The sequence below is a fragment of the Cryptomeria japonica genome, chromosome 3, assembly GCF_030272615.1.
Source record: "Cryptomeria japonica chromosome 3, Sugi_1.0, whole genome shotgun sequence".
NCBI classification, from domain to species: Eukaryota; Viridiplantae; Streptophyta; class Pinopsida; order Cupressales; family Cupressaceae; genus Cryptomeria; species Cryptomeria japonica.
The window spans coordinates 60343368-60356103 of NC_081407.1; positions in this window are offsets into that span (position 1 = coordinate 60343368).

Sequence of the window (12736 nt, forward strand, 5' to 3'; positions counted from 1 at the left end):
AAAGGATCACAAGATAATGTGTGGGGGAAAAAGTGACACTAAGCAAACATGCCCTAATCTCACTTTCAATCACACACTTGTGGAATACGAAAGAGCCTAGAGGTATCACACAATTGGCTACTTCTTTTTGTGGAAGAGAGAGCCACGGGCTACCTATTAGGATTTCTATTCCTTTGTTGTAATTGAAAGATAAAATGATGCAAGTTCAATTCCCAACCCCAAAGTGCAAGTATGAACTAATAACAAGATTGCAGAATTGAACTTAAACAATGGAAAGCTGTAAACACAAGGACAAGACAAGAATGTAAATGCATACCCGGTGTTAAAATATGAATGAAAATGTTCGGGATGGGGGCGTGGGCGCCACTGTCCTGATTCTGCCCCTGAAACTGTTGTTTTGCAACCTGAAAAGCTGTCAGAAAGTTGCTGAAAGTTGCTATTTGACAGAGGGACCAGGGTGCCCAGCGCCCCTGTCCCAGGGACCAGGGCGCCCAGTGCCCCTATCCTGGCAGGGCACTCCATGCCCCTGTCCTGGTCTTTTTCTTTGAAACTTGGTGTGGAGTGCTGTCTCGGCCTGCTTCTCCTGGATCTGCAATTTGCGGCGTCATCCGAATTCCGAAACCTGCACTTATATCTGAAAAGGTGTGGTGGGCGGCTATATAGGGTTTTGCCTTAGTCAAACCCCTGCTTTGGTGATTTCCACCTCCACGAATAACCAAGTTGTATTGTAAAAGTAGTGTGTGTAGATCTTGTGTGTGTGCAAGATCCTAAAATGCAAGTAAGCAAACTAGAGCAACCTAGAAAGTAAACCCTAATTGCTTGTGCATGATAATGTAAATGCTCTGAATCAAGATGCAAAGTGATCTAAAGCATGAATAAATGATATATTGAAGCTTATGCAAAGACATGAAAACAACATGAAATCATACCTAACCCCCAAGGGAGAGGTACAAGCCAATCTTCAGTCGGTAATCTCCTATTGTTCTCCAATGTCTTCCAAGCCCTAAATGGATGAATAGAATTGATAAATGCTTGATAGAGGGATGTTGAATTTTGTTGAAGTCTTCAAAGATCTGCTCTTTCGCTGCATATGAGGTTTCTGAAAACAAAATTCCCATCCCTTCAAATGAAGAAAGAGAGCTCTTATGTATGAAACCCTAGGTCGTAATTTCATCTTTTGGCCGACCTAGAGATTGAATCTCCCACCAATTTCTTGGGGTTAAGCTTTATTTTATGATTGGATTGTGCTCCTAAAATTTCAGGAAAAATGTCCGGGACCATGTGCACGCCGGGCGCCATGGTCCCGACAACTTTTCACCAAATTTTCAGGGCCGTCGGATATGATGATTTTAGAGCGAATCTCGAAGTTACAGATGATTTCGAGATGTTTTGAGCCCCAAAATCAAGCCCCCAAGTTCAAAATAGGACCTAATTAGGGTTTTTGATTAAATGATGTATTGGAAGAATAAAATGAAAGGGGCACATTTTAAAGAAAAGGGCCCAACTTTATGATATGGAAGATGATGAAATAGGACCTTAGACCTAATTAATTTAATTAATTAAGTGCTAAAGGGGAAATGCAATGCAAAATGCAAAATGCGCCAAGGCGGGTGCTAAACTAGGTGTGAAATTGTACCACCCTAGCAAGCACATACAATTTACGACGCTACATTTAGCCCCCACTTTAGCGGTCATATGAACACTACGTGCATATGCAAGCTAAAGTATAGAAAAGTAAACATTATTTGAAAAAGGATATATCCATAAGTCTGTCGAACGAAGCCCCCAGCGGTATCTGCAGTACATAGTTAGGAACCACACCCTACAAAACACATGTTAGATCACAAAATCACCTAATGCTTACTAAGGAAGGTGATGAAAATTCGAGGGTAGCTATATGCCCCCCCCTGTTTCGGCTTGCTAATTTTAGTGAGTTGAAACAGGGTATCATGTTTACCACTTCGAATTGTTAAAGAATATTGATGACAAATGCTCACAAGAAGATTCGATATGAGATCAAAAACTAATGGAGAATCATTTGGTAAGAAAGAGGACCAAATCTCAATTCCAACACAACAAAGAGTGTGAGGATTTGAGAGTTCTCTAACACAAGATGAAGGATGTAAATGGAAACAAAATGCAAAGAGAAGAAAAGAAAGGAAAAAAGCATGAATACACACATTGGTGATCCATGAGAAGAGAGAAAACATGGACTTCTCGCCCCTAGATCTTGTCTAGGTGATCCATGGGAAAAAGGACATGGAAAACTAGCCCCTAGAGGCTGTCTAGGTGATCCATGTAAGGGAGGAGAGTGAGAAAGTCTAGCCTTATGCCGCTAGTTCCACTCAACCTCGTGCATGTGTGTGTAAGGGAGATTAGAAGCACCTCATAGGAGTCTATGCCCGAGTATGCTACAACCTATATATGTATAGTACAAAAGCATGACCTCTCACTCTAAGAGTCTGTGCTCTGGTTCCGAGAATAATCACCTTGCATAAAAGAAAAATGGAGACATCTCGCTCTAAGAATCTGTGCTCTGGTTCCGAGAATGACCCATTGCTCAAAAAATGTAATGTTTATGTCATAAGCAAAGTAGAACAAGGATACCTACCTTCATCACAAAAGAAGATACCCCAAAAATGCAACAATGCCATAGATCCAAGCAAGAGAGTTTTGCACTCTTTAAGCAAGGACAAGATAGTTGAAAAAGGGATATCTTGTAGTATGTGTAAAGGAGATCCTTAGAGGAGAAGAGATCTTTGTACAAAAGACACCTATCCCCGAGAGGAATTGTCTTAGCCAAATATAACATTTTCTAGAATAAGACAAAGAAGAGAATAAGAATGCAATACTTCCTTCTTTTGCGAGGTGAAAGTGATTCTTAATGAAGGATGATGCTCTTTGTAACCCAATTGGGAGAGTGAATTCATTATGGATGTATTTTACCAAGTGCAAAAGAGGTTGTAGTCAGGACTTACACCTCTTGTAAGAGAGAATCCTTGAACAAACAACAACAAATGCATACAAGGAATAACATCAAGTAATAAAGTTCACACCATCCACAAAATAGGAAAATGTGGATCCTTAGAAAAAGAATAAGGAAAGATCATTTCCTCCGAAGGATAAGGACAATGAGAAGGACTTACACAATCTTCTAGGGAGAGATTTAGACATAAGCAGAATGTACTACATACTCACATGAGTTCATGCAAGCAAGACATTAGTGTATGTAAAATGCTCCTCACAAGAAGTGGGTAGGATAAGAAAGAGAATACACATCTTCTCCCATATCTAGGAAAAGAGGATTCTAAAGAAAAGATGATCAATATTTCCACACTATTACCCCATAGGAACAAGAGATAACATAGAAAAATTAGGCTATTATGTTGCTTTAAAAATATGATTGCACTTGAAATTGTACCATCATGAATGACAATGAGCCCCCAGTAAATGAGCTACCAATGTCACATAATGATGAGCAACATAATAGCCATTAATGTTATTTAAAGACATGATAGATTGAATGAGGTATTTGAATATGACATGCTAAATGCTCAACTATAAGTGAGATCAAAAACATGTATAAAGTGATAAAAATTGAAGAAGAAAAGTCACAAGAAATCTTAGAAGAAGGATGAGTGTAATTTATTAGAGCCTTATCCCTAGAGGAAAGGAATTTATGATGAATAGGAGATAAATATTCATAAGTGAATTTAGAAATTTGAGGGGAGTCATAAAGAGATTTGTTCATCGCCAAGATTTCCTTATGAGTGGAATGAGAGTTGATAAAAGTAGAAGATGATTTAGTTGAAGTGAGATCACCATCACTACTAAATATAGCATTCACATTGAGAGATGGTCTTTTAGATGCTTTGGTGGGCTTAGAAAGATTATATCCAAGTCCAAATGAATATTCATGCATGTTATGTTCTAAAGGAACTTTAATTCCTTGTTCATTTGCACCACAACCATTTCCACTATAGCCACTCTTAGCCAAAATATGAAAACCACGACCATAACGATTAGCCATTTCAGAAAGAAAAGGTGGTTTTTCATAAGACAAAGAATCAAATTCTTCAAAATTAGAGGTGTGAGGAGAAGAAGTTTGAGAAGCGGCCACAAAATTATTGCTCATAGGTTCAGGTAAGACTGATTGATCTCTAGTTTCTTCCTTCTTTTTAACTTTAAGCTCTCTAGGAGGAACCTTATACTCACCTACAAAGGTGGGATTAAAATCAAGAGATCCCCAATCGTCTTCTGCGAGAACCTTCTCATGATCAAAAGCCTTTTCATGTGTAGATTCAAGTTGAGAAGAATCTTCTTCGGGAACTGCAGACTCATCCAAAGAATTTTGATTATCAGAGGGTGATGATTCATCCATAAGTATCTTGTTTAACGAGTCATCACTAGAAGAGGAAGGCTTAGAATAACTCCCTTTGGAAGTAGATGTTTGCAAACAAGCTTGAAAATTAGTATCACCTATCAAGGTATATGTCTTATTGTTATAAATAAATTTAACTTGTCTATGCAATGTAGAGGGGACAACTTGCATACTGTGAATCCAAGGTCTCCCTAATAACAAGTTGTATGTTAGATTTCCTGACATAACATGGATAGGAGTAAGCAAAGTAATAGGTCCCACTGTGATGGGTAAGGTGATAATACCTAATGAAGACTTAGCCACATTATCAAAGCCTCGAATGGGATGAGAGTTAGGCTCAATAAGGGATGTATCCACATTCATCTTATGCAATAGATTAATGCTACACACATTAAGGCCAGAACCATTATCTACCAGTGTTCGTCTTATAGCAGTGTCATTTATGATAACCACAATCATCAAGGGATCATATTGATGTTGAATTTCACTAGTAGGCAACTCATCTTGAGTAAACACAATTTGAGTTTTAGGATTCATCACAGAGTTAACCAAAGACACTATATTACTAGATGTATTAGGTGGAGGAACATTCAAATCTTTCAAGGCATCTTGTAACATTCCATGATGAGCGGAAGAAGTTTGGATCAAATCCCAAAGGGATATCTTAGCAGGAGTAGTTTTAAGTTGTTCTATGAGATCATATTCCTTACCAAGAACTTGTGAAATCCGTGGAGCTTGCGGAAGAATTGGTTGAGGATTAGGAAGAGACACTGGAGTAATAGGAGGAGGCTTAGGCTGCCTATTATTTCTAGTATTATAGGTATGAGCAACCACATTATAACTGTCTCTAATTAGTTGCTTAGCATACTCATAAGGGCTCTTAGTAGAATAACCTCCTTGCACAGTAATAATAGGTTTCTTAGGAGTGCAAAAAGAATCATTAGCATAACCACCTTGAACCACTAAGATAGGCTTATTTAAAGGTTGAGAATTTTGAGAAGGACAAGCACCTTGGACAGTGAAGAGAGGTTTGTTAGGTGTTTCATTCACATGTATCAAATTTATTGAGGATGGTTTAGAGGAATGAACAAAAGTGTTGGAAGAATTATTGATAGTCTTCTCTTGCACTAAAATCTCATCACGGATTAAGTCAGTTTTAGGAGTAATACTAGGAAAGGTCATATCATCCTCTATCATCAAAGGATCTACATGGGGAATAAAATCTCTAGGAGAAGGATCAACATTACTCTCTAAAGTCTCACTTTTGAGAGGGAGATCTTTGAAAGAGATGTTAACCATCTTGTTTTGAACTAGGGTTTCCTTATGAGTAGAACCAAGTTGAGGAGAGGGAGAATAATAGAGATTCAAGGAAGGTGAGAAACTATCAAGGGAGTTTTCAATCTTGATTTCATCCCCTTTGGCTAGGGTTCTCTCATGGGCTAGAGAATAATCTACACCTTCTTCTAATGGTTCATCCCAAATAGCGAAGTTGTTGAAAGGAATGTTTGAAGTATTTTCAATTTTGGGAGAGGAGATAACATTGTTTATTAATTCCTCATCCTTAGGAGGGAGAGCATCAATAGATGTGTTAAAGTCATCCTCTTTCCTCAAAGTATGTTCAATATGATCTTTAGGGGAGAGAGAATTAAGTAAATTGCTTATTATTTCATCTTCTTTCTCTAAGGGATGCTTATGGGTAAGACAAACTTTAGGAGAAGGGTAAGCATTTATCATTAATTCATCATCTCTAGTGGGAATTTTGTTGTAAAAGGAAATGCCATCACTAGGGAATGTAGGGATCATGTCATCTTCTTGCACAAAAGGATCCTCATGAAGGGAGTGTTTTTTAGGAGGAACATGAACATATTTCTCCAAAGATTCATGCTTAGGAAGGAGATCTTTGAAAGAAGTGTTCATAACCTCTTGTTGCACTAACATGCCCCCATTGGAAGGACCAACTTTAGGAGAAAATAAGTCAATGTCTATCAATACCTTTTCACTTAGAGAGGCATCATGTAGGGAAGGTAAAGTAACATTAAGAAAGGTGTTTATGATATCATTCTCTTCCTCTAGGATAGTTGAATAGGAAGGGCACATTTTAGGAGAATTGTCAAGATCACTCTTAAAGTCTTCATCCTTAGAGCATGGGAGAGTCTCAAAGGGATTGGAAGCAACTCTTTTAGGCACTAAAATGTTGTTATAGATGGGGGGAGGTTCTTTAGGAGAAGGAAAAATTGAAACAAGGGAAGCTAACCCATTATCACATCTATGAAATGAATGCATCATGACAACAATTTTCCTCTTTCAAATGATAACACATGCAAAATAGAAGGAAGTGTTTAATTTTAACCAATGAAAGAACTTAGAATGTAGATTTAGAAAATGAAATTTATGATTCAAATGAGTTCCTAAATCAGATTTGAAATTATTTAAGCTATCCACAAGTTCAACTTTGAATTGAAAAATTTAGGGTTTTAGCAAAAATTTCCTCTAAATTTTTGAATCTTGCAAGAAATCAAAACTTGTAAATACAAATTTGAATTTGAAATAGCATAATCACTCAAATTTGAAAACATAAATCAGAATTAGAGAAGATTGGAGTTCAAGTCGGGTTCACCAAAATGTGTGGGGGAAAAAGTGACACTAAGCAAACATGCCCTAATCTCACTTTCAATCACACACTTGTGGAATACGAAAGAGCCTAGAGGTATCACACAATTGGCTACTTCTTTTTGTGGAAGAGAGAGCCATGGGCTACCTATTAGGATTTCTATTCCTTTGTTGTAATTGAAAGATAAAATGATGCAAGTTCAATTCCCAACCCCAAAGTGCAAGTATGAACTAATAACAAGATTGCAGAATTGAACTTAAACAATGGAAAGCTGTAAACACAAGGACAAGACAAGAATGTAAATGCATACCTGGTGTTAAAATATGAATGAAAATGTTTGGGACGGGGGTGTGGGCGCCACTGTCCTGATTCTGCCCCTAAAACTGTTGTTTTGCAACCTGAAAAGCTGTCAGAAAGTTGCTGAAAGTTGCTGTCTGATAGAGGCACCAGGGCGCCCAGCGCCCCTATCCTAGCAGGACCAGGGCACTCCATGCCCCTATCCTAGTCTTTTTCTCTGAAACTTGGTGTGGAGTGCTGTCTCGGCCCGCTTCTCCTGGATCTGCAACTTGCAACGTCGTCCGAATTCTGAAACCTGCACTTATATCTGAAAAGGTGTGGTGGGCGGCTATATAGGGTTTTGCCTTAGTCAAACCCCCACTTTGGTGATTTCCACCTCCACGAATAGCCAAGTTGTATTGTAAAAGTAGTGTGTGCAGATCTTGTGTGTGCGCAAGATCCTAAAATGCAAGTAAGCAAACTAGAGCAACCTAGAAAGTAAACCCTAATTGCTTGTGCATGATAATCTAAATGCTCCAAATCAAGATGCAAAGTGATCTAAAGCATGAATAAATGATATATTGAAGCTTATGCAAAGACATGAAAACAACATGAAATCATACCCAACCCCCAAGGGAGAGGTACATGCCAATCTTCAGTCGGTAATCTCCTATTGTTCTTCAATGTCTTCCAAGCCCTAAATGGATGAATAGAATTGATAAATGCTTGATAGAGGGATGTTGAATGTTGTTGATGTCTTCAAAGATTTGCTCTTTCGCTGCATATGAGGTTTCTGAAAACAAAATTCCCATCCCTTCAAATGAAGAAAGAGAGCTCTTATGTATGAAACCCTAGGTCATAATTTCATCTTTTGGCCGACCTAGAGATTGAATCGGCCGCCAATTTCTTGGGGTTAAGTTTTATTTTATGATTGGATCGTGCTCCTAAAATTTCGGGCAAAATGTCTGGGACCATGTGCACGCCGGGCGCCATGGTCCCGACAACTTTTCACCAAATTTTCAGGGCCGTTGGATATGATGATTTTAGATCGAATCCTAAAGTTACAGCTGATTTCGAGATGTTTTGAGCCCCGAAATCAAGCTCCCAAGTTCAAAATAGGACCTAATTAGGGTTTTTGATTAAATGATGTATTGAAAGAATAAAATGAAAGGGGCACACTTTAATGAAAAGGGCCCAACTTTATGATATGGAAGATGATGAAATAGGACCTTAGACCTAATTAATTTAATTAATTAAGTGCTAAAGGGGAAATATAATGCAAAATGCAAAATGCGCCAAGGCGGGTGCTAAACTAGGTGTGAAATTGTACCACCCTAGCAAGTGCATACAATTTACGACGCTACAGATAAAAGCATCACACATGACACACATATTTTTCACGTGGAAACCTAACTAGGAAAAACCACGGTGGGGATGAATACCCACAAGCTATTTTTGAACTCTTTAGAAGTCTGCTCTATTAGAAGCCTTGTCCAGTTAGAGACATTACAATAGGTTTTGCTAGGAACCGATCTTGTTAGGGATCACCCGGTTAAGGGATGGCTACAATACCCGATTAAGGGTTAAACCCTGTTAAAGGTTACCTTGTTAAAGGATTTCAAGAACTCAATAGCTAAAGTATTCTGAACTTAGTAGCTTTGAATTACCCTATTAAAGGATTTTCAGCAAGCTGGTTAAGGCTACCCTATTACGGGATTTTCCAATTGTTGAGGTGGTTAGAGATCAATAGGTATTACAATGATTTGGGAACAACACTCAATGCCAATGCAGATCCGCTTAAGCTCATCTTTAGCTTCTGCACTTACACTTTGTAGGTATCACTTCTCTCTTTTTTGGTCTGGCAAGAATCACGTATCCCTTCTCTTGGATACACACACAACTTTTGCCAACAACCTCAGAAAAGGCACAACATTGACCTTATAGGAAAACAGATAGGTTGGTAGCATATGATAACTCAATGATGAACCACTAGCACCAAGTCGGTACTGAGAGGGGGGGGTGAATCAGTACAAACACAATGTCAGTCCAAAACCGGTTTGACAACAAATACTCCAAATGATTGACAAATAGGGATACCAGTAAAATAGAGTGCAACTGGTAACATTCAGTATAGCTCAATCAGTCATGAACTAGTCACTCAATAAGCTTTCCTCTTAGCTCAATACTACAGTATCATTATATTCTTATGCATAAACAGGTAAACTTATTCATTAGATCTTCACAACAGTGAGTTCAATATGTTTTATAGATAGGCATAAAACATAGAACCTTTATGTGCTTAACAGATAAAACAAAGCATCACAAGACAAAAGCATTTCACATGACACACATATTTTCATGTGGAAACCCAACTGGGAAAAAACCACGGTGGGGATGAATGCCCACAAGTTGCTTTTTGAACTTTTTAGAAGTCCGCTCTATTAGGAGCCTTTTTCGGTTAAGGACATTACAATAGGTTCTGGTAGGAACCGATCCTGTTAGGAATCACCGGGTTAAGGGATACCTGGTTAAGGGTTAAACCCATTAGGGTCACCTTGTTAGAGGATTTCAAGAACTTAATAGCTGAAAGGATCTCCTAAGCTTCTCTAGCTTCTCAGAACTCATTGGCCTCGAGTTACTCGGTTAAGGGATTTGAAACAAGCTGGTTAAGACCACCTGATTTAAGGGATTTTGAATCAAGCCAGTTAAGACTACCCTGTTAGGGGATTTTAGAACTATTGAAGTGGTTAGAGATCAACAGGTATTACAATGATCTGTTAACAACACTTAATAATAATTCAGATCCATTTAGGCTCCTCTTTTCCTTCTGCACATTCACTTTGCAAGTATCTCTTCTCTCCTTTGGTCTGACAAGAGTCATGTATCACTTTCCTTGGATGCACACTCACAACTTTTGCTAACAACCTCAAAAAGCAACCCAACATTGACCTTATAGGAAACATGCAGGTCGGTAGCAAAAACCCTAAACCCTAAACCTGTTAGGTTAAGCAATTCAAATGGTTTGATCCTGACCATTGAATCATACTGCATTAAATACAATAGTCTTGAATCGATCTCAAGACATTCTCCATTATCCATTATCCACCATTTTCATGGTGGCTGATAACCCATCACACATTATCACCATTTGATAGACTTCGCACATTCCCGAGGTAGATAGGAATATTCATCTTCATGCAAGATCCTTCACGCACACAGAGCTTACGTGGCAACATGATCTATCCTCCATCATACTGCTAACTCATCACATAAAGATCACTGATTGAGTCACATAGACTTGAGGTATTCCAACTGAAAACCCTGAAGTGGAAGCTACCTACCAACCGATAGTCATACAATGCTTCCATGTGCCGGTTCCCATAACTACATGTCGATTCACCTCGAACAAATATGCCGCTTCACTTTGGCATATAAACCGGTTCATACATATGCCGGTTCATCTCTTTCTTCACCTATCACATGTGTTGGTTCACACCATGTCTCATATTGACATCAATGACAACATACATATCATTATGTCTTCATGTCGGTTTACATAATGCCATGTTGGTTCACATAATGCCAACAATCTCCCCCTTTGGCATTGATGGCAATATACAAAAGATATCTTCTCTGCTTCACATCTTCTCCCCATTTGCTGCAGATATCTTTTCACTTCACTCCTTCTCCCCCTTTGACAACAATGCCAAAGTGGAGGTATAATCATCACTATTCCATCATGCTGCTCCCCCTGAGGAGTAGCATCCTTCAACACACCAATCAACCCAAATGTTGTCTTTCCAGTACCTAACTAATGTGGAACAATCACTTTTAGTTCACTTCCTGAAGGGGTAGTACCCCTATTTCACCTCTCAAATGCACAAAAGTTGTCTTTGGGAGAGGCTTGGTAAATATGTCTGCTAACTGCTCCTTACTGGACACATGCTCTAGTGTAATTTCTTTATTCTGAACCTTTTCCCTCAAGAAATGATACCTAAGCTCAAAATTCTTGGTTCTAGAAAGTAAAACCGGATTCTTTGATATATTGATAGCACTTGTGTTATCAGAGAATATACTTACCGGTTTAGATACAAGGATCTTAAAGCCTTCTAGTACATGCTTCATCCAGATTGTCTGAGTGCAGTTCATGAAAGCTACAACATACTCCGCTTCCACTGTAGACTGAGAGATACAACTCTGCTTTTTACTCATCCATGAGACCAGTCTACCACCAAGAAAGAATGCACCACCGGTTGTGCTCTTTCGGTCATCCACATTACCGGCCCAATCAACATCTGTGAATACTTTCAGATTGAAATTATTGTTGTATGGGTACCACAATCCATAGTCAATTGTTCCCTTCAGATACCTAAGAATTTGCTTGACTGCAATCAAGTGAGATTCTCTTGGACTCTTCTGGAACCTTGCAGTGATGCCAACTGCGTGTGCAATATCCGGTATGCTATGCACTACATAATCCAACTTACCAATCATCATTGACTAGTATTCCTTCTCATCAATGAGTGTAGAATCATCCTCCTTTGTCAGTTTGCATCCGGTCACCATTGGCGTACCAACTGGTTTGCTATCTTCCATGCCAAAAGTCTTCAACACCTCTATAACATATTTGGACTGAGTGATGAAGATTCCATCTTCCATCTTCTAGATCTACAGTCCAATGAAGAAGTTAATCTCCCCTATGAGTGACATCTCAAACTCTTTCTTCATCTCATCAGCAAACTCATGACTCATCTTGTCATCTCCACCAAAGATGATGTCATCAACAAAAACTTCACAGATCAGGATCTGATCTCGTTTAGACTTCAAGTAGATATTGCTATCTTCACTTGTTCTCTCAAATCCAATCTTCACAAGATGGGAATGTAGGTGCTCATACCATGCCCTAGGTGCTTGCTTTAGACCATACAATGCTTTATGTAGCCTACATACCATGTCACTGTCTTCAGATAGGGAAAACCCATCTGGTTTCTCAATATACACCTCCTCTTCAAGTACACCATTTAGGAATGCAAATTTTACATCCATTTGATATACCTTGAATCTCTTAAAAGCTGCATATGCAAGAAGCATACAAACTCCTTCCAATCTGGCCATAGGAGCAAAGGTTTCTGCATAGTCTTCACCTTCTTCTTGAGAATATCCTTTGCATACCAGTCTGGCTTTATTCCCAATCACTATGCCATCCTCATTCAACTTATTTCTGAACACCCATTTGGTGCCAATGACATTTTTATGCTCTAGTCTGGGTACCAAGGACCATGTACCATTTTTCTCTATTTGGTCAAGTTCTTCTTCCATTGCCTTGATCCAGTCTTCATCTTTATGAGCCTCTTTGAATGACTTAGGCTCAAATTCAGAGATCGTACATGAGTTTTCTCTGATCTTTCTTCTGGTAAGGATTCCTGTATCCTTATCACCTATGACCTTCTTGGGATCATGATTCAACT